General features: G+C 42.3%; 1 protein-coding gene across 1 annotated transcript in view; it reads right to left on the bottom strand.

Moving 5' to 3' along the window:
• The window catches only part of PAPPA2 (pappalysin 2), a 201,065-nt gene extending 178,123 nt beyond the window's left edge, over positions 1–22,942 (bottom strand). Inside the window, exon 1 of the mRNA XM_069981707.1 lies at positions 22,889–22,942. The gene's annotated coding sequence lies outside the window, so the exon portion shown is untranslated. The remainder of the gene's footprint in view (positions 1–22,888) is intronic.
• Between the last annotated feature and the right edge of the window lie 200 nt (positions 22,943–23,142).

The raw sequence follows: 23,142 nt of genomic DNA, 5'->3' as shown, positions 1-23,142 counted from the left end.
AGGGATACTCCAATTCTGTTTCTGAGCCCTCGAGCCATACTACATGGGGTCATATGGCCAACAACCACCCAACAAATGTTTGTCAGTTGACAGGGTTATTTTATTTTTATTTTTTTTTCGAGAGGTGTAGAATGTTCTTATACCTGGGTTAGGATATGGAAGCCTGCAGTATTACTAATTCAGAGGTAAGAGGTATCAATGGAGCAAAAACCTTTACATCAGTCCAGTATTTCTGGAATCCAGTGCAGGTATGGTGGGCGGTAGCCTTGGGAGAGTTTAGGGGCACTTGGGCACTTGTCAGGGTAGCCTGAGGGGTGTTAGACCCACCTCGGACTGTTGGCAGTGCCAGAGAAAGAGGATAACCCAAGTATACAGAAGTGTGTAGGTGCAGGTGCTCAAAGAGTAATGCATTTGACAAAAAGAGGATACTTTACTGGAGAGTAACTTGGTGCAAACAGTACACGTGATTACAGTGCAGTAGAACAGTACAAATCTTTACAGAAACTTTGGTGCTTACAGTTGAGAAGGAACCAGTACTTGTAGTAGTAGTAGGTAGGTGCTTTGCAGTAGAGAGAGAGAGAGAGAGAGAGAGAAGAGGGGTTGCCAGAGGGGCCCTGTCCAATGTAGTAAGTGTGCTCTGCTAGAACAGGTGAAGTAGCAGAAGAGATGAAAGAAAATACTTGTATCCAGTGATGACTTGCTGTCTCTGACCGCCTTATGCCCCCTAGTTGCAGGCTAGCCATCTTAGGTGGGTAATATGAGCCCCAGTTGTCGGTTATCTGGGTAAAGCAGACTCCCAGGATTTTCAAGTCATCCTGCGCTGCGCAGTGGGATACGTTGACGTAATGTAGCTTTGTCCCACTGGGTCAGTTCCTATAGCTTCAGGTAACTGACCTGCACGTTTTTGAAAGGTTCCTGGCGTTCCCTTTTTGGCTTCTGTCCACTTTGTAGAGCTTAGCACTGCATAGTTATTTTAGCTTTCACAAGAAGAACTTCGTGGCGAAACTATTCCTCACACATCCACTCAATTCGACCCTCAGCCATTAACTAACTTACTACTTGTGACACCTAGTGGGGAAAACACAATAATACAGTGGCACCAACTCCCACTCGTGTCAACCTAAGGCAGTTACCTACACAGGTGCCAAGAACCAGTACCCTGTGCTGGGACACCACACAGGGAAACCAGATGTGTGATAACATTCTTGTGTCATCTTGGTTACATCTCCAACATTTATCATGGTCAACAATCGAGAGTTATGGAGTTCAATACCAATGCATAGGCAAAAACACAGAAAAAACAGTGCCACCCATGTCCTCTGGTTTTGTCAGGTATTCAGTTCCATACACTTTAATGGGTATCTGTCAGCTGTACTTCATGTTTTAAACTATTGGAAGCAGCACTGTCCTGTGCATATACATGAGGAGCAGCACTGTCCTGTGTATATACATGAGGAGAAGCACTATCCTGTGTATATACATGAGGAGCAGCACTGTCCTGTGTATATACATGGGGAGCAGCACTGTCCTGTGTATATACATGAGGAGCAGCACTGTCCTGTGCATATACATGAGGAGCAGCACTGTCCTGTGTGTATACATGAGGAGCAGCACTGTCCTGTGTATATACATGAGGAGCAGCACTGTCCTGTGTATATACATGAGGAGCAGCACTGTCCTGTGTATGTACATGAGGAGCTGCACTGTCCTGTGTATGTACATGAGGAGAAGCACTATCCTGTGTATATATATGAAAAGCAGCACTGTCCTGTGTATGTACATGAGGAGCAGCACTGTCCTGTGTATATACATGAGGAGAAGCACTATCCTGTGTATATACATGAGGAGCAGCACTGTCCTGTGTATATACATGAGGAGAAGCACTATCCTGTACATATACATGGGGAGCAGCACTGTCCTGTGTATATACATGAGGGGAAGCACTATCCTGTGTATATACATAAGGAGCAGCACTGTCCTGTGTATATACATGAGGAGCAGCACTGTCCTGTGTATATACATGAGGAGCTGCACTGTCCTGTGTATGTACATGAGGAGAAGCACTATCCTGTGTATATACATGAGGAGCAGCACTGTCCTGTGTATATACATGAGGAGCAGCACTGTCCTGTGTATATACATGAGGAGAAGCACTATCCTGTGTATATACATGAGGAGCAGCACTGTCCTGTGTAAATACATGAGGAGCAGCATTGTCCTGTGTATATACATGAGGAGCAGCACTGTTCTGTGTATATACATGGGGAGCAGCACTGTCCTGTGTATGTACTTGGGGAGCAGCACTGTCCTGTGTATATACATGAGGAGCAGCACTGTCCTGTGTATGTATATGGGGAGAAGCACTGTCCTGTGCATATACATGAGGAGCAGCACTGTCCTGTGTATATACATAAGGAGCAGCACTATCCTGTGCATATACATGTATATACACAGGACAGTGCTGCTCTTCATGTATATGCACAGGATAGTGCTGCTCCTTATGTATATACACAGGATAGTGCTGCTCCTCATGTATATACACAGGACAGTGCTGCTCTTCATGAGGAGCAGCACTATCCTGTGTATATACATGAGGAGCAGCACTGTCCTGTGTATATACATGAGGAGCAGCACTGTCCTGTGTATATACATGAGGAGCAGCACAGTCCTGTGTATGTATATGAGGAGCAGCACTGTCCTGTGTATGTATATGAGGAGCAGCACTGTCCTGTGTATGTATATGAGGAGCAGCACCGTCCTGTGTATGTATATGAGGAGCAGCAACGTCCTGTGTATATACATGAGGAGCAGCACTGTCCTGTGTATGTATATGAGGAGCAGCACCGTCCTGTGTATGTATATGAGGAGCAGCACCGTCCTGTGTATGTACATGGGATGCAGCACTGTCCTGTGTATGTATATGAGGAGGAGCAGCACTGTCCTGTGTATGTATATGAGGAGCAGCACTGCCCTGTGTATGTATATGATGAGCAGCACCGTCCTGTTTATGTACATGGGATGCAGCACTGTCCTGTGTATGTATATGAGGAGAAGCACTGTCTTGTGTGTATACATGAGGAGTGGCACTGTCCTGTGTATGTACATGAGGAGCTGCACTGTCCTGTTTATGTACATGAGGAGAAGCACTATCCTGTGTATATATATGAAGAGCAGCACTATCCTGTGTATATACATGAGGAGCAGCACTGTCCTGTGTATATACATGAGGAGCAGCACTGTCCTGTGTATATACATGAGGAGAAGCACTATCCTGTGTATATACATGAGGAGCAGCACTGTCCTGTGTATATACATGAGGAGCAGCACTGTCCTGTGTATATACATGAGGAGCAGCATTGTTCTGTGTATATACATGGGGAGCAGCATTGTCCTTTGTATATACATGAGGAGCAGCATTGTTCTGTGTATATACATGGGGAGCAGCATTGTCCTTTGTATATACATGAGGAGCAGCATTGTTCTGTGTTCGGTGAGGGGCGTGCGGCCGGTGCGGGGTGTGCGGACGGTGAGGGGTGTGCGGACGGTGAGGGGTGTGCGGCCGGTGAGGGGTGACAGAACAATAAAACATAAAAAAAATAATAAAAAAATTAAGAAAGTAGAAAAAGATTATAAAAGTAATAATTATAATGTTTTAGTATCTTCAATTTAAACAAACTGAGAATTAACTATAATGACTACAAGTCCCAGGAGTCAGCAGGCTGCAGCCGTCTCACACAGATCACTGCTCATCCACATGACAAGTCTCTTCCTAATTACAGGTCACAGTCTCCCAAACTGGGATTAGAACTGCAATTACTGGGACCTGAACGTATACAATCCCATTATCTGATTCATTGCATCCTTCATTGTTGACCGGTCAGGTCAGGACTATGACATACGCCATGTGACTGCACTACAATTCCCAGCATGTCACCTCATCCAAAGGTCCTTGTGTTCCAATTGACTATCATGTTGTTTCCTTAAGGATGCAGCAATATACAGATTATTATAATTATCATTATTATTATTGTATATTATATTATATTGTTGCTATTATTATTAGTATTGTATAATATATTATATTATTATTATTGTTATTATTAGTATTGTATAGTATATTGTATTATATATTATTGTTGTTGTTGTTATTATTATTATTATTATTATTATTATTATTGTTGTATTATATATTATTGTTATTGTTGTTATTATTGTTATTGTATATTATAATATATTATATTATTATTGTTATTAGTATTGTATAGTATATTGTATTACATATTATTGTTGTTATTATTGTATATTATATTGGCTGCCGCACACCTGGTACTATATATCCTAATACACAACCTATGTGCTCTGTGTGCGGCAGCACTGGATCAGAGCAGCGACCAGGGCTTAGACAATCCTGCAGTTTCCAACACGAACATTGGTGGCAGCAGAGAGACCAGTGTTGCCTCTTACTGTAGTGTCCCGGAACGGCTGGTCCACTAAGTCTTGTGTCGCCTAGATAAGAGGTAATAGGTGTCCCACAGAAGGGGATAGGGCTGCTATTTATATTTTCCCCACTAGATGTCTCTGTTCCCCTAAACTGCCTGTTTGTATGCGCACAGCTGAAGGACAAAAGGGTTAACGCTGCACTATCTACTGTTCTGACCAATTACAGGTGCCGGGGCCACACACAGCTCTCAACCAACTACACTTTCCTTCCCCTTATACAGCCCCACCAATAGGAGGTTAGACCCTGTCACCCCTATATACGCTCAGTTAGTTCCTGGTCAGAGTTTTCCTTTGTTTGCTTTTTTGTCAGTGTATTGTGAGAAAGAGCCAGACGAGAGAGAGAGAAAAAGAAAGAGAGAGAGAGAGACAGAGACAAAGAGAGAGAGAGAGAAAAAGAAAGTGAGAGAGAGAGACAAAGACAGAGAGAGAGACAGAGAGAGAGACACACACAGAGAGACAGAGAGAGAGAGACAAAGACATAGAGAGACAGAGACAAAGAGAGAGAGAGAGAGACAGAGAGAGACAGAGAGAGACACACACACACAGAGACAGAGAGAGAGAGAAAAAGAAAGAGAGAGAGAGAGACAAAGAGAGAGAGAGACAGAGAGAGAGAGAGACAGAGAGACACACACACACACAGAGACAGAGAGAGAGACAGAGAGACAAAGACAGAGAGAGAGAGAGAGAAAAAGAAAGAGAGAGAGACAGAGACAAAGAGAGAGAGAGAGACAGAGAGAGAGAGACACACACACAGAGAGACAGAGAGAGAGAGACAAAGACATAGAGAGACAGAGAGAGAGACAGAGACAAAGAGAGAGAGAGAGAAAAAGAAAGAGGGAGAGAGACAAAGAGAGAGAGAGAGACAGAGAGAGAGAGAGACACACAGAGAGACAGAGAGAGAGAGACAAAGACATAGAGAGACAGAGAGAGAGACAGAGACAAAGAGAGAGAGAGAGAGAGACAGAGAGAGAGACACACACAGAGAGACAGAGAGAGAGAGAGAGAAAAAGAAAGAGAGAGAGAGACAAAGAGAGAGAGAGACAGAGAGAGAGAGAGAGACAGAGAGACACACACACACACAGAGACAGAGAGAGAGACAGAGAGAGAGACAAAGACAGAGAGAGAGAGAAAAAGAAAGAGAGAGAGACAGAGACAAAGAGAGAGACAGAGAGACAGAGAGAGAGACACACACAGAGAGACAGAGAGAGAGACAAAGACATTGAGAGACAGAGAGAGAGAAAAAGAGAGACAGAGAGAGAGAGACAGAGAGAGAGAGACAAAGACAGAGAGAGAGAGACACAGAGAGAGAGAGAGAGAGAGAGAGAGAGAGAGAGAGAGAGAGAGAGAGAGAGAGAGACAAAGACAGAGCGAGAGAGACACAGAGAGAGAGACAGACAAAGACAGAGAGAGAGAGTTCCTGCTGCAGTGGAAACAGGGCCTGGCCAGAGCCCTTGTCAGTGACCAAGACAGATTCTTGTCAGAGACTTCCTGATGATGCAGTACTAAACCTTCTCCATGCCAGGGATCCTTCTCCACTACTCTCCGGACAGTTACCAGCGTCAAGCAACTGATCCACAGTAAGACAAAGAGCAGAAAGCTGAAGTATCTTACTGATTGTCGCACAGCTCTCCTGGGGGTCTCGGGAGGCCTACTATGCCCAGTTATATAGGCCTGGGGCTCATATTACCCAACCTGGCACTCCCTGATCTGATTGGGCAGAAGGCGGTCAGATACCTAGTTATCTAAACACGAGTACGAGTATTCTCTTCTACTATTCTCTACACTAATACCGGCAGAGTACACTACTACAGTAGACAAGGCCCCCAAGACGGTCCCCATGCTCTCCTCTAACTCAAGTCACACTACTAGCTTTTCTCACCTCACGCACTACTTCACCTGTATGGTCACCTTCGGTTAAGTGCTGGACTCTGTAAAACACGGAAACTGGAGAGAAAGGAGCGGCTGCACATCCCACCTACGGCTGATACTAATGCTGCTTGGCCTATATTAAAAATCAACACCACGCGGGTACGTACGCTAACTCCACACCGTGTCGGTCAGTGACCGCCACCCCCGCTGGGCTCTGTGCTGTTTTTCCAGCCATACCTGAACCTTCACCTACGCCTATTGTTCACCCTTTTTTTTTAAGCGCAGTGCCCGTGTGTCCGGGGGTGGGTATCACCACTCCTGGCAACCGTGACAAGTGTCCCAGTACGAACACCAGAGCCCACCTGCTGCATAATACCCTCAGAACCCGGTCACTGCATTACTGCTGCCAGTCAGTGAAAAATAATGTGTACATAAAAAACTATACATATACAGCGGTGCCTTGGATTAGGAGTATAATCCGTCCCGGGACAGCGCTTGTAATCCAAATCACTCTTATACCAAAGCAAATCACTGATCTGCAGACAATTGGTTTCACACCCCAAATATACTGATTATTATTCTGAATAATATGTAGAAGAGATGAAACAAACTTTCAGAAGCAGCTGAATCTGTGATATATAAGTTACTGTACAGTATAGCAACATGTGGTATATAATGTATAGTAACTGTATAACCCTGATAACACAGCAGCTGGATATGTGATATATAAGTTACTGTACAGTATAGCAATCAGCATGTGGTTATAATGTATAGTAACTGTATAACCCTGATAACATAGCAGCTGGATATGTGATATATAAGTTACTGTACAGTATAGCAGCATGTGGTATATAATGTATAGTAACTGTATAACCCTGATAACACAGCAGCTGGATATGTGATATATAAGTTACTGTACAGTATAGCAGCATGTGGTGTATAATGTATAGTAACTGTATAACCCTGATAACACAGCAGCAGCTGGATATGTGATATATAAGTTACTGTACAGTATAGCAGCATGTGGTACATAGTGTATAGTAACCGTATAACCCTGATAACACAGCAGCTGGATATGTGATATATAAGTTACTGTACAGTATAGCAGCATGTGGTATATAATGTATAGTAACTGTATAACCATGATAACACAGCAGCAGCTGGATATGTGATATATAAGTTACTGTACAGTATAGCAATCAGCATGTGGTATATAATGTATAGTAACTGTAAAACCCTGATAACACAGCAGCTGGATATATGATATATAAGTTACTGTACAGTATACCAGCATGTGGTATATAATGTATAGTAACTGTATAACCCTGATAACAGCAGCTGGATATGTGATATATAAGTTACTGTACAGTATAGCAATCAGCATGTGGTGTATAATGTATAGTAACTGTATAACCCTGATAACACTGCAGCAGCTGGATATGTGATATATAAGTTACTGTACAGTATAGCAATCAGCATGTGGTATATAATGTATAGTAACTGTATAACCCTGATAACACAGCAGCTGGATATGTGATATATAAGTTACTGTACAGTATAGCAGCATGTGGTATATAATGTATAGTAACTGTATAACCCTGATAACACAGCAGCAGCTGGATATGTGATATATAAGTTACTGTACAGTATAGCAGCATGTGGTATATAATGTATAGTAACTGTATAACCCTGATAACACAGCAGCTGGATATGTGATATATAAGTTACTGTACAGTATAGCAGCATGTGGTATATAATGTATAGTAACTGTATAACCCTGATAACAGCAGCTGGATATGTGATATATAAGTTACTGTACAGTATAGCAATCAGCATGTGGTGTATAATGTATAGTAACTGTATAACCCTGATAACACTGCAGCAGCTGGATATGTGATATATAAGTTACTGTACAGTATAGCAGCATGTGGTATATAATGTATAGTAACTGTATAACCCTGATAACACAGCAGCTGGATATGTGATATATAAGTTACTGTACAGTATAGCAGCATGTGGTGTATAATGTATAGTAACTGTATAACCCTGATAACACAGCAGCAGCTGGATATGTGATATATAAGTTACTGTACAGTATAGCAGCATGTGGTATATAGTGTATAGTAACCGTATAACCCTGATAACACAGCAGCTGGATATGTGATATATAAGTTACTGTACAGTATAGCAGCATGTGGTATATAATGTATAGTAACTGTATAACCATGATAACACAGCAGCAGCTGGATATGTGATATATAAGTTACTGTACAGTATAGCAGCATGTGGTATATAATGTATAGTAACTGTATAACCCTGATAGCACAGCAGCTGGATATGTGATATATAAGTTACTGTACAGTATAGCAGCATGTGGTGTATAATGTATAGTAACTGTATAACCCTGATAACACAGCAGCAGCTGGATATGTGATATATAAGTTACTGTACAGTATAGCAGCAGGTGATATATAATGTATGGTAACTGTATAACCCTGATAACACAGCAGCTGGATATGTGATATATAAGTTACTGTACAGTATAGCAGCATGTGGTGTATAATGTATAGTAACTGTATAACCCTGATAACACAGCAGCTGGATATGTGATATATAAGTTACTGTACAGTATAGCAGCATGTGGTATATAATGTATAGTAACTGCATAACCCTGATAACACTGCAACAGCTGGTATATGTGATATATAAGTTACTGTACAGTATAGCAATCAGCATGTGGTGTATAATGTATAGTAACTGTATAGCCCTGATAACACAGCAGCAGCTGTATAAGTGATATATAAGTTACTGTACAGTATAGCAGCATGTGGTGTATAATGTATAGTAACTGTATAGCCCTGATAACACAGCATCTGGATATGTGATATATAAGTTACTGTACAGTATAGCAGCATGTGGTGTATAATGTATAGTAACTGTATAACCCTGATAACACAGCAGCTGAATATGTGATATATAAGTTACTGTACAGTATAGCAGCATGTGGTGTATAATGTATAGTAACTGTATAGCCCTGATAACACAGCAGCAGCTGTATAAGTGATATATAAGTTACTGTACAGTATAGCAGCATGTGGTGTATAATGTATAGTAACTGTATAGCCCTGATAACACAGCAGCTGGATATGTGATATATAAGTTACTGTACAGTATAGCAGCATGTGGTGTATAATGTATAGTAACTGTATAACCCTGATAACACAGCAGCTGGATATGTGATATATAAGTTACTGTACAGTATAGCAGCATGTGGTGTATAATGTATAGTAACTGTATAACCCTGATAACACAGCAGCAGCTGGATATGTGATATATAAGTTACTGTACAGTATAGCAATCAGCATGTGGTGTATAATGTATAGTAACTGTATAACCCTGATAACACAGCAGCTGGATATGTGATATATAAGTTACTGTACAGTATAGCAGAATGTGGTTATGTATAGTAACTGTATAACCCTGATAACACTGCAGCTGGATATGTGATATATAAGTTACTGTACAGTATAGCAGCATGTGGTGTATAATGTATAGTAACTGTATAACCCTGATAACACAGCAGCTGGATATGTGATATATAAGTTACTGTACAGTATAGCAGCATGTGGTGTATAATGTATAGTAACTGTATAACCCTGATAGCACAGCAGCTGGATATGTGATATATAAGTTATTGTATAGTATAGCAGCATGTGGTATATAATGTATAGTAACTGTATAACCCTGATAACACAGCAGCTGGATATGTGATATATAAGTTACTGTACAGTATAGCAGAATGTGGTTATGTATAGTAACTGCAGGCTAGAACAACAGGCTGTTGTGCTCAGCATGGACCAATCAGGGAGTTAGAATCACAGAGCTGTGCAGGAGGACAGAGACAGAAACTTTCCAATACAGCAGTGGGAATGGCTGAGTGTAAGTGCAGGCAGATTATAGCAGCAGTGTGTATAGCTGAGTGTGAGTGTGGGCACATTATAGCAGTACTGTGTATAGCTGAGTGTAAGTGTAGGCACATTATAGCAGGAATGGAGAGGATGGGAAACACAAGGGCTGACGAAGACTGCAGGGAGCATGAAGGAATGAGTAGGGCATATGTTGGCGATACATGGAGCACTCTCTGTCTGGGGAGAGAGGGGTTACAGCTATGGAGAGAATACCTCCACAGTCCTGTCCCCTGATGTAAGCCCCAGCCTGAAGTGGATCTGCTATGATTTGAAAGGTGGGGAGACTTCCTGGATCAGAGTACAGGGCTGTAGACCCCGCTATGCAGACCATGTCACTCCCCCACTCCCCCTCCCACCCAGTACAGGAAGCTCTTACACCAAAGCAATGCTCTTAATCCAAGTTACAATATTGAAAAACTGTGATCTCTTCTTTGCAAAACGCTCTCAATCCAAGTTACTCTTAAACCAAGGTACCACTGTATAGTTACCCAGAGGAGGAGTGCCACTACGTCTAGCACCACCTGTTGTCAGGTATTCTTGTGTCTAGTGTCTATATATATATATGCTCCGGACTGAAGGCTGCTTTCTACATTCTGGCCACTTGGTGTCTCACTTTCCTATCTATTGCACAGCTGGAGGTGGAAAAAGGGTTAAGCCCTATTACATGGAACGATTATTGGCTGCATTCGACCGATACTGGCCGTTACGGCCGATAATCGTCCGGTGTAATAGAAGGCAACGATCAATCGACATGAACGATGTCGGCTGATCGTTGCTGTCGCTTGCCTTTCAACATGTTGGAAGACAAACGACTGTGATAGCAGCGATCTGCTGCCGCCGCTCTGTGGGATAGGAGCGGTGGCAGCAGCCCGCTGCTATCCTCTCGGGCAGTCTGGACAATCTAGCGATTCTCGGGGCAGCCCACCCGCAGCTACCCCCCGAGAAGGTGAGTGCAGAGCAGGGAACAGCTTGTTTGCTCCTCCAGTCGCCCCATGTAATAGGTCTCACTTGTGTTAGTATTGTCCAATCCTTAGCTTGTGGTGTGAGTGGCACCCAGTCTATCACACACACAGTTCCAGAAGCTTCCTCAACAATGGCAGACAAATATATCCACAATAAAACTCCCTGTAGGTATCTGGGTGGGTGAACTAGTCTAGAGGAGAGTGAGAGGAGTTCTTGCTAGTGTGTGTTTTAAAATCTGTGCAATGCTAAAGTAAAAGCTGGGGTAACAACCCAAAGGGGATAGCGTTGTCTACATCAGGGATGACTGTTTCTTATCTAGTCAGGGCATTACAAAGAAAGCAAGCAAAGGTTTGTTTGCAGTGGGGCAAAGTGTCACTAAGCCGAAGTACTACATTGATTTTCACTCGGCCATCTTGGGGAACCTTGAGTGGCTAGCTCTGCCTGGTTGTGAAACTTCGGGGCTCGCAATACCAGACCTGGCACTCCTAAAATGTGAGTACAAGTATCTTCTATCAAGATTCCTACAAGTCAAGTCATCCTGGCAGAGTTCTGCTACTACTTAGACAAGGCCCCTCGGTGGCCCCTTAGCCTACACAAATCAAGTCAACCCAACCTAAAACCTGATTTAACCTACTCAAGCCAAGCCTACACTAAGCCTCAAAGTGTACAGAGTCCTACGGGGAGGGGGGGGGACCCTGTTCTGTATAGCGCTGTGTGCCTTAGAGCCCTGCAGAGGTGGCCGTGTCGCCCTTACTGCTGCCAGTCATCAGAAATCTATAGGGGACATTAACAAAGGGGCCTGCACCTCTTAGGGAATTTAGCAGGAGAAAAGGGGGTACGCACTGCAGTAGCGACCGTGGTCGCAGCGGTCGCTACTGCGACCCGGCCCGCCAGCGAGGGGGGCCTCAGCACTGAGGCTTTCTATACCCTGTGCCCGCCCGCCGCCGCCCCATTGATCAATCACTCTTGTGACTGCAAACAGTGTCACAGTCTATCTATCTCCTATCTATCTATCTATCTATCTATCTATCTCCTATCTATCTATCTATCTATCTATCTCCTATCTATCTCCTATCTATCTCCTATCTATCTCCTATCTATCTCCTATCTATCTATCTCCTATCTATCTATCTCCTATCTATCTATCTATCTATCTATCTATCTATCTCCTATCTATCTCCTATCTATCTATCTCCTATCTATCTATCTATCTATCTATCTATCTCCTATCTATCTATCTATCTCCTATCTATCTCCTATCTATCTATCTATCTATCTATCTATCTCCTATCTATCTATCTATCTATCTATCTCCTATCTATCTATCTATCTATCTATCTCCTATCTATCTCCTATCTATCTATCTATCTATCTATCTATCTATCTATCTCCTATCTATCTCCTATCTATCTATCTCCTATCTATCTATCTATCTATCTCCTATCTATCTCCTATCTATCTATCTATCTATCTATCTATCTCCTATCTATCTATCTATCTATCTATCTATCTATCTATCTATCTCCTATCTATCTATCTATCTATCTATCTATCTATTTCCTATCTATCTCCTATCTATCTCCTATCTATCTATCTCCTATCCATCTATCTATCATCTATCTATCTATCTCCTATCTATCTATCTCCTATCTATCTATCTATCTCCTATCTATCTATCTATCTATCTATCTATCTCCTATCTATCTCCTATCTATCTATCTATCTATCTATCTATCTATCTATCTATCTATCTCCTATCTATCTATCTATCTATCTATCTATCTATCTATCTCCTATCTATCTATCTCCTATCTATCTATCTATCTATCTATCTATCTATCTATCTCCTATCTATCTATCTATCTATCTATCTATCTATCTATCTATCTATCTATCTATCTATCTCCTATCTATCTATCTCCTATCTATCTATCTCCTATCTATCTATCTATCTATCTATCTATCTATCTCCTATCTATCTATCTATCTATCTCCTATCTATCTATCTATCTATCTATCTATCTATCTCCTATCTATCTCCTATCTATCTATCTCCTATCTACCTATCTATCTATCTATCTATCTATCTATCTATCTATCTATCTCCTATCTATCTATCTATCTATCTCCTATCTATCTATCTATCTATCTATCTATCTATCTATCTATCTCCTATCTATCTATCTCCTATCTACCTATCTATCTATCTATCTATCTATCTCCTATCTATCTATCTATCTATCTCCTATCTATCTATCTATCTATCTATCTATCTATCTATCCATCTATCTATCTATCTATCTATCTCCTATCTATCTCCTATCTATCTATCTATCTATCTATCTATCTACCTATCTATCTATCTATCTATCTCCTATCTATCTATCTCCTATCTATCTATCTATCTATCTATCTCCTATCTATCTCCTATCTATCTATCTATCTATCTATCTCCTATCTATCTATCTATCTATCTATCTCTTATCTACCTATCTATCTATCTATCTCCTATCTATCTATCTATCTATCTATCTCCTATCTATCTATCTCCTATCTATCTATCTATCTATCTACCTATCTATCTCCTATCTATCTATCTATCTATCTATCTATCTATCTATCTATCTATCTATCTCCTATCTATCTATCTATCTATCTATCTATCTATCTATCTATCTCCTATCTATCTATCTATCTCCTATCTATCTACCTATCTATCTCCTATCTATCTATCTATCTATCTATCTATTTATCTCCTATCTCCTATCTATCTATCTATCTCCTATCTATCTATCTATCTATCTATCTATCTCCTATCTATCTATCTATCTATCTATCTCCTATCTATCTCCTATCTATCTATCTATCTATCTCCTATCTATCTATCTATCTATCTATCTATCTCCTATCTATCTCCTATCTATCTCCTATCTATCTATTTATCTCCTATCTATCTATCTATCTATCTATCTCCTATCTCTCTCTCTCTCTCTCTCTCTCTCTCTCTATCGCATCACTTGGTCGAGGAAGGGGGGGGCCCAAGTTGAACTCTTGCATCAAGGCCCAAGGGACATTAGCTGTGCCCCTGGGGGTACGCCAGTCTTGGTAAATCCCTCCCTATATATACATAAGAAACTATTATTTATTTTTAAATAAAATTATATTACAAAGTAATATAACTTTATTAAGGCAACGCATAAACAAAGAATAAATATTTTTATTCAGTCTCTGGAGTTCCCCTTAAATTAGCAAATTTGCAAAAATCAAATTTCTGGAGGATTGAGTACTTTTACATCCGGACCCCCACCGATCAAAACTGCTGACTTGACCTTCAGAAGTTTGTAAAAATGATACTTATGCTTTAAAAAAGTCTTTCTATTGTCTCCTACTCCAAAAAAACAACAACACGGGACTAATGGGGAGCAAAGTTTCCGAGCTGTTCGGGTTCAGCCACGTTCTCCGAGCCTGTGCCGTATCCTTGTTTCACCGGCAGCCCTAGGGCAGCATCCAACTTCTCCAGCTGCCGGAAGGGAAATGCAGAACCTTCAGCATGGAGAATTTGCTGAACCTGGAGATCTCGGCAACTCTGCTCAACACTAAAAAGGAATTTTACATTTATTGAAGAATCCCAGTGTGAACCTGGCCTAATAAAGCTAACCAACCCTCCCAGCAATCCGCAGGGCCCTCTTCTGTAAGGTAAATCCAATATACCGCTCCAGGCAAGTCAATAATTGAAGACATGGATCTTTAGCAAACATCAATCATCCGGGTGATAACAACCTGACTGGACAGGAGCCACCGGATGACAAGTGGCGGCTGACAAGACGGAGAGGATTTGAGGAAGGACTTGTTATCCTCTTATACTGATGTGTTCTTTTTCTTCAAAGCATTTGATTGTTTTATTGGTTTGCCCTGTAGGCCTTCGGCTACATCCAGCATTTTCATGGCATTATACAGCAGCAGCCGCATGTAAAATGTTAGCGAAAAGGAATTCATGAGCTCACGTAGTGTATAAGGCCTCATGCAGACAAGCGTTTTACTGCCATAGGAGAGCATGGAGAGCATTGCTGACCCCGGGTTAGTCCGTTCTCAGCTCATACTCCATCTATAGGTCCATAAGCCGTCATTTAGAGATGGATGCCATTTACCAGTATATGACACTATACCTTCATCTCATCTCTATTGAAAAGCAGAGAAAAAAATTTGAGTTCATCTTCAAGACGGCTCCTAGGCTGGTTCTATGGTCTGAGAATCATAAAAATCAGCCCAGCATTACAGTAGGGAAGACGTGGGAGTGAATGGCAGTCTGCATCTATATTAGACAAAGACTGTAAAAAGTTGTGACATTTTTGTGCAAACTTCTATTGTGCTTAACAACTTTTTAAACTTTACACCTTGTTCACCAAGTGTCTCTCCAGTTATTGTCCCTCATGTCTCTCCAGTTATTGTCCCTCGAGTCTCTCCAGTTATTGTCCCTCGTGTCTCTCCAGTTATTGTCCCTCATGTCTCTCCAGGTATTGTCCCTCATGTCTCTCCAGTTATTGTCCCTCATGTCTCTCCAGTTATTGTCCCTCTTTCTCTCGTTATTGACCTTAGTGTCTCTCCAGTTATTGTCCCTCATGTCTCTCCAGTTATTGTCTCTCATGTCTCTCCAGTTATTGTCCCTCATGTCTCTCCAGTTATTGTCCCTCGTGTCTCTCCAGTTATTGTCCCTCATGTCTCTCCAGTTATTGTCCCTCGAGTCTCTCCAGTTATTGTCCCTCATGTCTCTCCAGTTATTGTCCTTTGTGTCTCTCCAGGTATTGTCCCTCATGTCTCTCCAGTTATTGTCCCTCATGTCTCTCCAGTTATTGTCCCTCATGTCTCTCCAGGTATTGTCCCTCATGTCTCTCCAGTTATTGTCCCTCATGTCTCTCCAGTTATTGTCCCTCATGTCTCTCCAGTTATTGTCCCTCATGTCTCTCCAGTTATTGTCCCTCATGTCTCTCCAGTTATTGTCCCTCATGTCTCTCCAGTTATTGTCCCTCATGTCTCTCCAGTTATTGTCCTTTGTGTCTCTCCAGTTATTGTCCCTCTTTCTCTCCAGTTATTGTCCCTCATGTCTCTCCAGTTATTGTCTCTCATGTCTCTCCAGTTATTGTCCTTTGTGTCTCTCCAGGTGTTGTCCCTCATGTCTCTCCAGGTATTGTCCCTCATGTCTCTCCAGTTATTGTCCCTCATGTCTCTCCAGTTATTGTCCCTCATGTCTCTCCAGTTATTGTCCCTCGTGTCTCTCCAGGTATTGTCCCTCATGTCTCTCCAGTTATTGTCCCTCATGTCTCTCCAGGTATTGTCCCTCTTTCTCTCCAGTTATTGTCCCTCGTGTCTCTCCAGGTATTGTCCCTCTTTCTCTCCAGGTATTGTCCCTCGTGTCTCTCCAGGTATTGTCCCTCTTTCTCTCCAGTTATTGTCCCTCATGTCTCTCCAGTTATTGTCCCTTGAGTCTCTCCAGTTATTGTCCCTTGAGTCTCTCCAGTTATTGTCCCTCGTGTCTCTCCAGTTATTGTCCCTCGAGTCTCTCCAGTTATTGTCCCTCTTTCTCTCCAGTTATTGTCCCTCTTTCTCTCCAGGTATTGTCCCTCATGTCTCTCCAGTTATTGTCCCTCGAGTCTCTCCAGTTATTGTCCCTCATGTCTCTCCAGTTATTGTCCCTCTTTCTCTCCAGTTATTGTCCCTCTTTCTCTCCAGTTATTGTCCCTCATGTCTCTCCAGTTATTGTCCCTCATGTCTCTCCAGTTATTGTCCCTCATGTCTCTCCAGGTATTGTCCCTCATGTCTCTCCAGTTATTGTCCCTCTTTCTCTCGTTATTGACCTTAGTGTCTCTCCAGTTATTGTCCCTCATGTCTCTCCAGTTATTGTCCCTCATGTCTCTCCAGTTATTGTCCCTCGAGTCTCTCCAGTTATTGTCCCTCATGTCTCTCCAGTTATTGTCCCTCGAGTCTCTCCAGTTATTGTCCCTCATGTCTCTCCAGTTATTGTCCCTCGAGTCTCTCGTTATTGTCCCTCGTGTCTCTCCAGTTATTGTCCCTCATGTCTCTCCAGTTATTGTCCCTCGAGTCTCTCCAGTTATTGTCCCTCATGTCTCTCCAGTTATTGTCCCTCATGTCTCTCCAGTTATTGTCCCTCATGTCTCTCCAGTTATTGTCCCTCATGTCTCTCCAGTTATTGTCCCTCATGTCTCTCCAGTTATTGTCCCTCATGTCTCTCCAGTTATTGTCCCTCGAGTCTCTCCAGTTATTGTCCCTCTTTCTCTCCAGTTATTGTCCCTCTTTCTCTCCAGGTATTGTCCCTCATGTCTCTCCAGTTATTGTCCCTCATGTCTCTCCAGTTATTGTCCCTCTTTCTCTCCAGTTATTGTCCCTCTTTCTCTCCAGTTATTGTCCCTCATGTCTCTCCAGTTATTGTCCCTCATGTCTCTCCAGTTATTGTCCCTCATGTCTCTCCAGGTATTGTCCCTCATGTCTCTCCAGTTATTGTCCCTCTTTCTCTCGTTATTGACCTTAGTGTCTCTCCAGTTATTGTCCCTCATGTCTCTCCAGTTATTGTCCCTCGAGTCTCTCCAGTTATTGTCCCTCATGTCTCTCCAGTTATTGTCCCTCGAGTCTCTCCAGTTATTGTCCCTCATGTCTCTCCAGTTATTGTCCCTCGAGTCTCTCCAGTTATTGTCCCTCGTGTCTCTCCAGTTATTGTCCCTCATGTCTCTCCAGTTATTGTCCCTCGAGTCTCTCCAGTTATTGTCCCTCATGTCTCTCCAGTTATTGTCCCTCGAGTCTCTCCAGTTATTGTCCCTCGTGTCTCTCCAGTTATTGTCCCTCATGTCTCTCCAGTTATTGTCCCTCATGTCTCTCCAGTTATTGTCCCTCATGTCTCTCCAGTTATTGTCCCTCATGTCTCTCCAGTTATTGTCCCTCATGTCTCTCCAGTTATTGTCCCTCGAGTCTCTCCAGTTATTGTCCCTCATGTCTCTCCAGGTATTGTCCCTCATGTCTCTCCAGTTATTGTCCCTCATGTCTCTCCAGTTATTGTCCCTCGTGTCTCTCCAGTTATTGTCCCTCATGTCTCTCCAGTTATTGTCCCTCATGTCTCTCCAGTTATTGTCCTTTGTGTCTCTCCAGTAATTGTCTCTCGTGTCTCTCTTTCTCTCTGCCCAGGTTATGTTGTCCATTACATTTTCTGCCGTCCTCGGCTGGCGGGCCACCTCCCTGTCTTATGCCTCGCTTACATACCTCGTTCTTTCCTCTCTCTCATCTTCGAGTCTTTTTCTCACTTCTCACCCTGTGTTCCTTCCCTTTCTCCCCCCCCCCCCCCCCCTCTTTATTTTTTATTTTTTTTTCTCTCCTTCTGAAGTACTATCTGTGCTGATCGGAGCAAGTCATTTCTGCCAACAAGTGCTAGGGGCCCATTGCAGGGTACCGGCTGAGATCTTCCACCAGCGCATGCTGGATAGAGACGAGCACTCCAGACCACTGGGAATGATCGGGATAGGATTTGAATAGAGGAGGGGGTATGGGCAGTAGTGGTTCTAGGCATAAGAAAAATAAGCTTCTGCCTATGGACTAATGCAGCGTAAAAGCCACGGTTCAGTCCATCACGGCTGCAATTGGCCGTATGCAATGTACTTATGAGGCATATATAATAACTTGCATCCTTTAACTGATTCAGTGCCAATATGGCTGCCAGTCTTAAACTATGAAATACACAATTCAGAGGCTGGGAAGGAGTTCAGGTTTGGCTGTGACAAAATCCTGATATATTTCTGCCTTGTATTGGCCGGGATCACCTCTCATTGTGGTGAGGTGGAAGCAGCCAGCGTGTAATGCAGTACGGTGAATATACTTGGCTAAAGATTGTGCAGAGATCGACGTGCTGGACACTGAACCTCTGAGGTCGGAGCTGTGCGCCGATGAAGAGGAAAAAAACTAAAAGGAGTTTTCCTGTCCCGAGGAAAGGCTGATGTAGTCACCTGTAGGGTTCATGTGAGGAAGGTTACACGAGATACAGAGAAGCGTATAAGGAGACGTACAGCATATGGACAGATTATAGATGAAGTCATCAGCTTTGCTTCACTACTGCATCTGTATTCTGTACAGCAAATACTGTGCATCTTCTAGTAAGGAAATAGTGTGAAAAACAGGCGCAAAATAAACGAAAATACCGATGACACATCAGATGTGGGTGCAAACGAATTCTCATCCCCCTCTGTAGACTACAATGGGTCCACAGAATTAAAATAGCTCATGTATTTTATCGGAAACATAGAAGATTATCGGCAGAAAAGAACCATCTGCTCCATGTAGCCAACAAGCCTGTGACTTTCTGCTCCCCAGCACTCACTTTCTTGGATCCCATGTCTCGGATGGCTTACTTGGCTGGCGGGACCAAGTCCTGATCATAGCGTGTGGGTGAAACAACGGCAGCAATGTCAGATAGCTGCACATTATCTCCGATGTTGTGGACTCTCCCTACGTCTCCCAAGGGAGGGGGAGAAAAAGATTAGCATCGGTGGGCAGAATGCTTTATCCCCTGGACAATCCCTTTAAGGCTCTGGTTAGATGTAAAGAAAAGTCCTTAAAGTGATAGTTTAGTGAACAGCGATGATTTGTTGTCGTGATCGATAGACATTTATACGAAAAGATAAATCACTCCAAAACTAAGTTTGTTCTCATATTGTTTGGTAAAGCAGTATTGGTAGAGTTATCGAACCGATCCCTGCGAACCTTCAGATGACGTCTGTTTACGCTGAAAGACTTGTGAAGATTGACAATGACCTTTATGTCAGCACAAAAGATGAGATCAATGACAAGCAACTTCTTATTCAGCATTTCACGCCAAATGAATACGACTTAAATCTGAATGATATAAACATTTCTCGCACGATAATTGTCCCATGAAAGTCTTAAAGAGGGTGTCCAAGAAAAATGTACTTTTCCCCTATCCACAGCTGCCGGGAGTCATATGATGGCCGTTCAGGTTTGGAGAACATTGCTGAACCCAAAGGGGGAGATTTATAAAAGGTTGTAAATATACACCTGGTCTTAACTGCCCACAGCAACCAATCACAGCTCCTCTTATATTTTACCAGAGCTGGAAGCTGAGCTGTGATTGGTTGCTGTGGGCAGTTTAGACCAGGTGTATATTTACACCCTTTCATAAATCTCCCCCAAAGAGTTCAGTCTCTTTGCTTAACAATGTTGATTGGATGGTGCAAAAATGCCCCCTATCAGGGGCGTTACAAGAAATGGCTGGGCCCCATAGCAAACTTTCCACTGGGCCTCCCTCCCCTGACTGACCACAAACCCATCATATGTCAACGCCCCTGTCTCCTATTATTTCAGTTTTAGCTTCTTCCTGGCTTGTTTGTGTGGCATTGCATTTCCAGTGCCTTTACTTTTCCATTGGGCTTTTACCATAGCCCAACATTACCGTAACCCAACATTACCATAACCCAACATGACCATAACCCAACATTACCATAGCCCCACATCACCATAGTCCAATATTACCATAGTCTAATATTACCATAACCCAACATTACCATAGCCCAACATCACCATAGTCCAATATTACCATAGTCTAATATTACCATAACCCAACATTAAGATAGCCCAACATCACCATAGCCCAATATTACCATAGCCCAACATCACCATAGCCCAATATTACCATAACCCAACATCACCATAGTCCAATATTACCATAGTCTAATATTACCATAACCCAACATCACCATAGTCCAATATTACCATAGTCTAATATTACCATAACCCAACATTACCATAGCCCAACATCACCATAGTCCAATATTACCATAACCAAACATCACCATAGTCCAATATTACCATAATCCAACATTACCATAGTCCAATATTACCATAATCCAACATTACCATAGTCCAATATTACTAGTGATGAGCGAATTCTGTGCGATCGAATAGATATTCGATCGAATAGTAACGTATTCGTTCTATTGAATATTATCGAATAGTTCGCAGTATATTCGAAAAATATTCGATAAGCGTTCAAATCCCCCAGCTTCCGGTTTTTACCTCCAAGTGGCCGAATAGATGTTTTTCAATAATTGAATAATTGTTCCCATTGACTTTAATGGGATCGAATATTCGATCGAATATTTGAATATTCGGGAGATATTCGTACGAATATCGAATATTCGAATATTTCACTATTCGCTCATCACTCAATATTACCATAACCCAACATTACCATAGCCCAACATCACTGTAGTCCAATATTACCATAACCCATGTGTTAAAATATATACAGCCACTGAACAGAAGACTCAGGCAAACCCTCCCTACCTCCCTACAAGTGGAGGACAATAGTAAAATAGCCCCAAATTAAGTTTGTTTGTTTTTCAGCTTTTTTAGTTTGGAGAAAAAGCTCCACAAATTTTCGATTGATGTTTTATTTTTAAATCCCTATGACAGAATATATATATATATTGCACATACAGTAACACCTAAATGTAGAATACAACCCTGGAGTGGATGGTTTCATTGGTCCCTCCAGTATGTTTTGTGTGAGGCGAGGCGGCCATCGTCTTCACTTGCTCTCCATCATGCGGACTCTCCATTCCTGCTCCTCATTTCCATTAGGAAGAAAAGTGACTCCACTCGAGTGACCTCACATCTCCTTGTCTTCACCTCACACAGACCTTCTTATTACAGACGACTTACGTTGTTCTCATCATTAAACATTAAAGCTCGCGATGCAGGAAGAGCGTCCGATGTCATTCACATGTATGCAGAGAAATGTTTCCGTCCGTTCCCAGAAGCTACGAGAGGTAACATACAGGGGGCAGATGTTCTTCTGGACATAATCTCATTGAGGAACAGTGTGTTCTGCCTCTCCCGATAACAGGAACAGACTGTATCTAATATCCAACATATATACCCTATATACACAGAGGATCGGTTACACATACCAGGTGCTGCTGGGGACACAACTGTCCCAATATTTTCCAGATGATACAACAGACCTAGCTGCTTTTCTTGTTGTCCTCTGTGCTGCTGTGGTGTAGCAAGGAAACAAGTCAAGGAGCAGAGTCTAATGCTGGGTTTACACGGAGCGATAATTCGCCCAATGGTACGATTAACGATTTCTAAGTAACGATTTTTCTTTTATAACGATCAGCGTTTAGATGGAACGATATATCGTACAGAAAATTCGTTTTGCGATCGCTTAAGCCTATCTCACACATAGGTAAAATCAGTGAACGACTGTTTACACGGAACGATCGCCGAATTTTTTGCGAACGACGATTTAAGAACAAGTTAAAAGATCAAAATGAACGATTTCTCGCTCGACGTTCGATCGTTTGCTGCGTTTACACGTACGATTATCGTTTGAATTTGATCGTTATCGTGCAAATTCGCACGATAATCGTTCCGTGTAAACCCAGCATAAATGTCCCCTATATAAATTAAAGGACAATGATTTTCTTTTTTTTAGCTTATTATAAAACTTTGTAATGTGTGTCAATAAGCTGACAACCACCCCCCATCCCCCCAGTTAAATAAAGTATACATACCTAATAACAGTCAAGCCCCGTCCTCTTCTCCCGGGCGCCATCTTGTGACGATGTTGTCAGAGTCGGGGTGGGGGGGTGGCCTGGTCTTTTTCCTCCTCTGAGTCTTCTGCTAAAGGGAATGGGAGATGGAAAGGCTGCTGGTGCACTTGTCCTTTAGATTACAAAGTATCATTGGCTCGTCCAGGGGTGTAACTATAAATGGCTGGGCCCCATAGCAAACTTTTAAAATGCCCCCCTCCCCCTTGTCTACTTGT

The sequence above is a fragment of the Dendropsophus ebraccatus genome, chromosome 8, assembly GCF_027789765.1.
Source record: "Dendropsophus ebraccatus isolate aDenEbr1 chromosome 8, aDenEbr1.pat, whole genome shotgun sequence".
Lineage (NCBI taxonomy): Eukaryota > Metazoa > Chordata > Amphibia > Anura > Hylidae > Dendropsophus > Dendropsophus ebraccatus.
The sequence above is the reverse complement of the archived record's forward strand: the minus strand, read 5'-3'. Positions and strand labels throughout refer to the sequence as shown.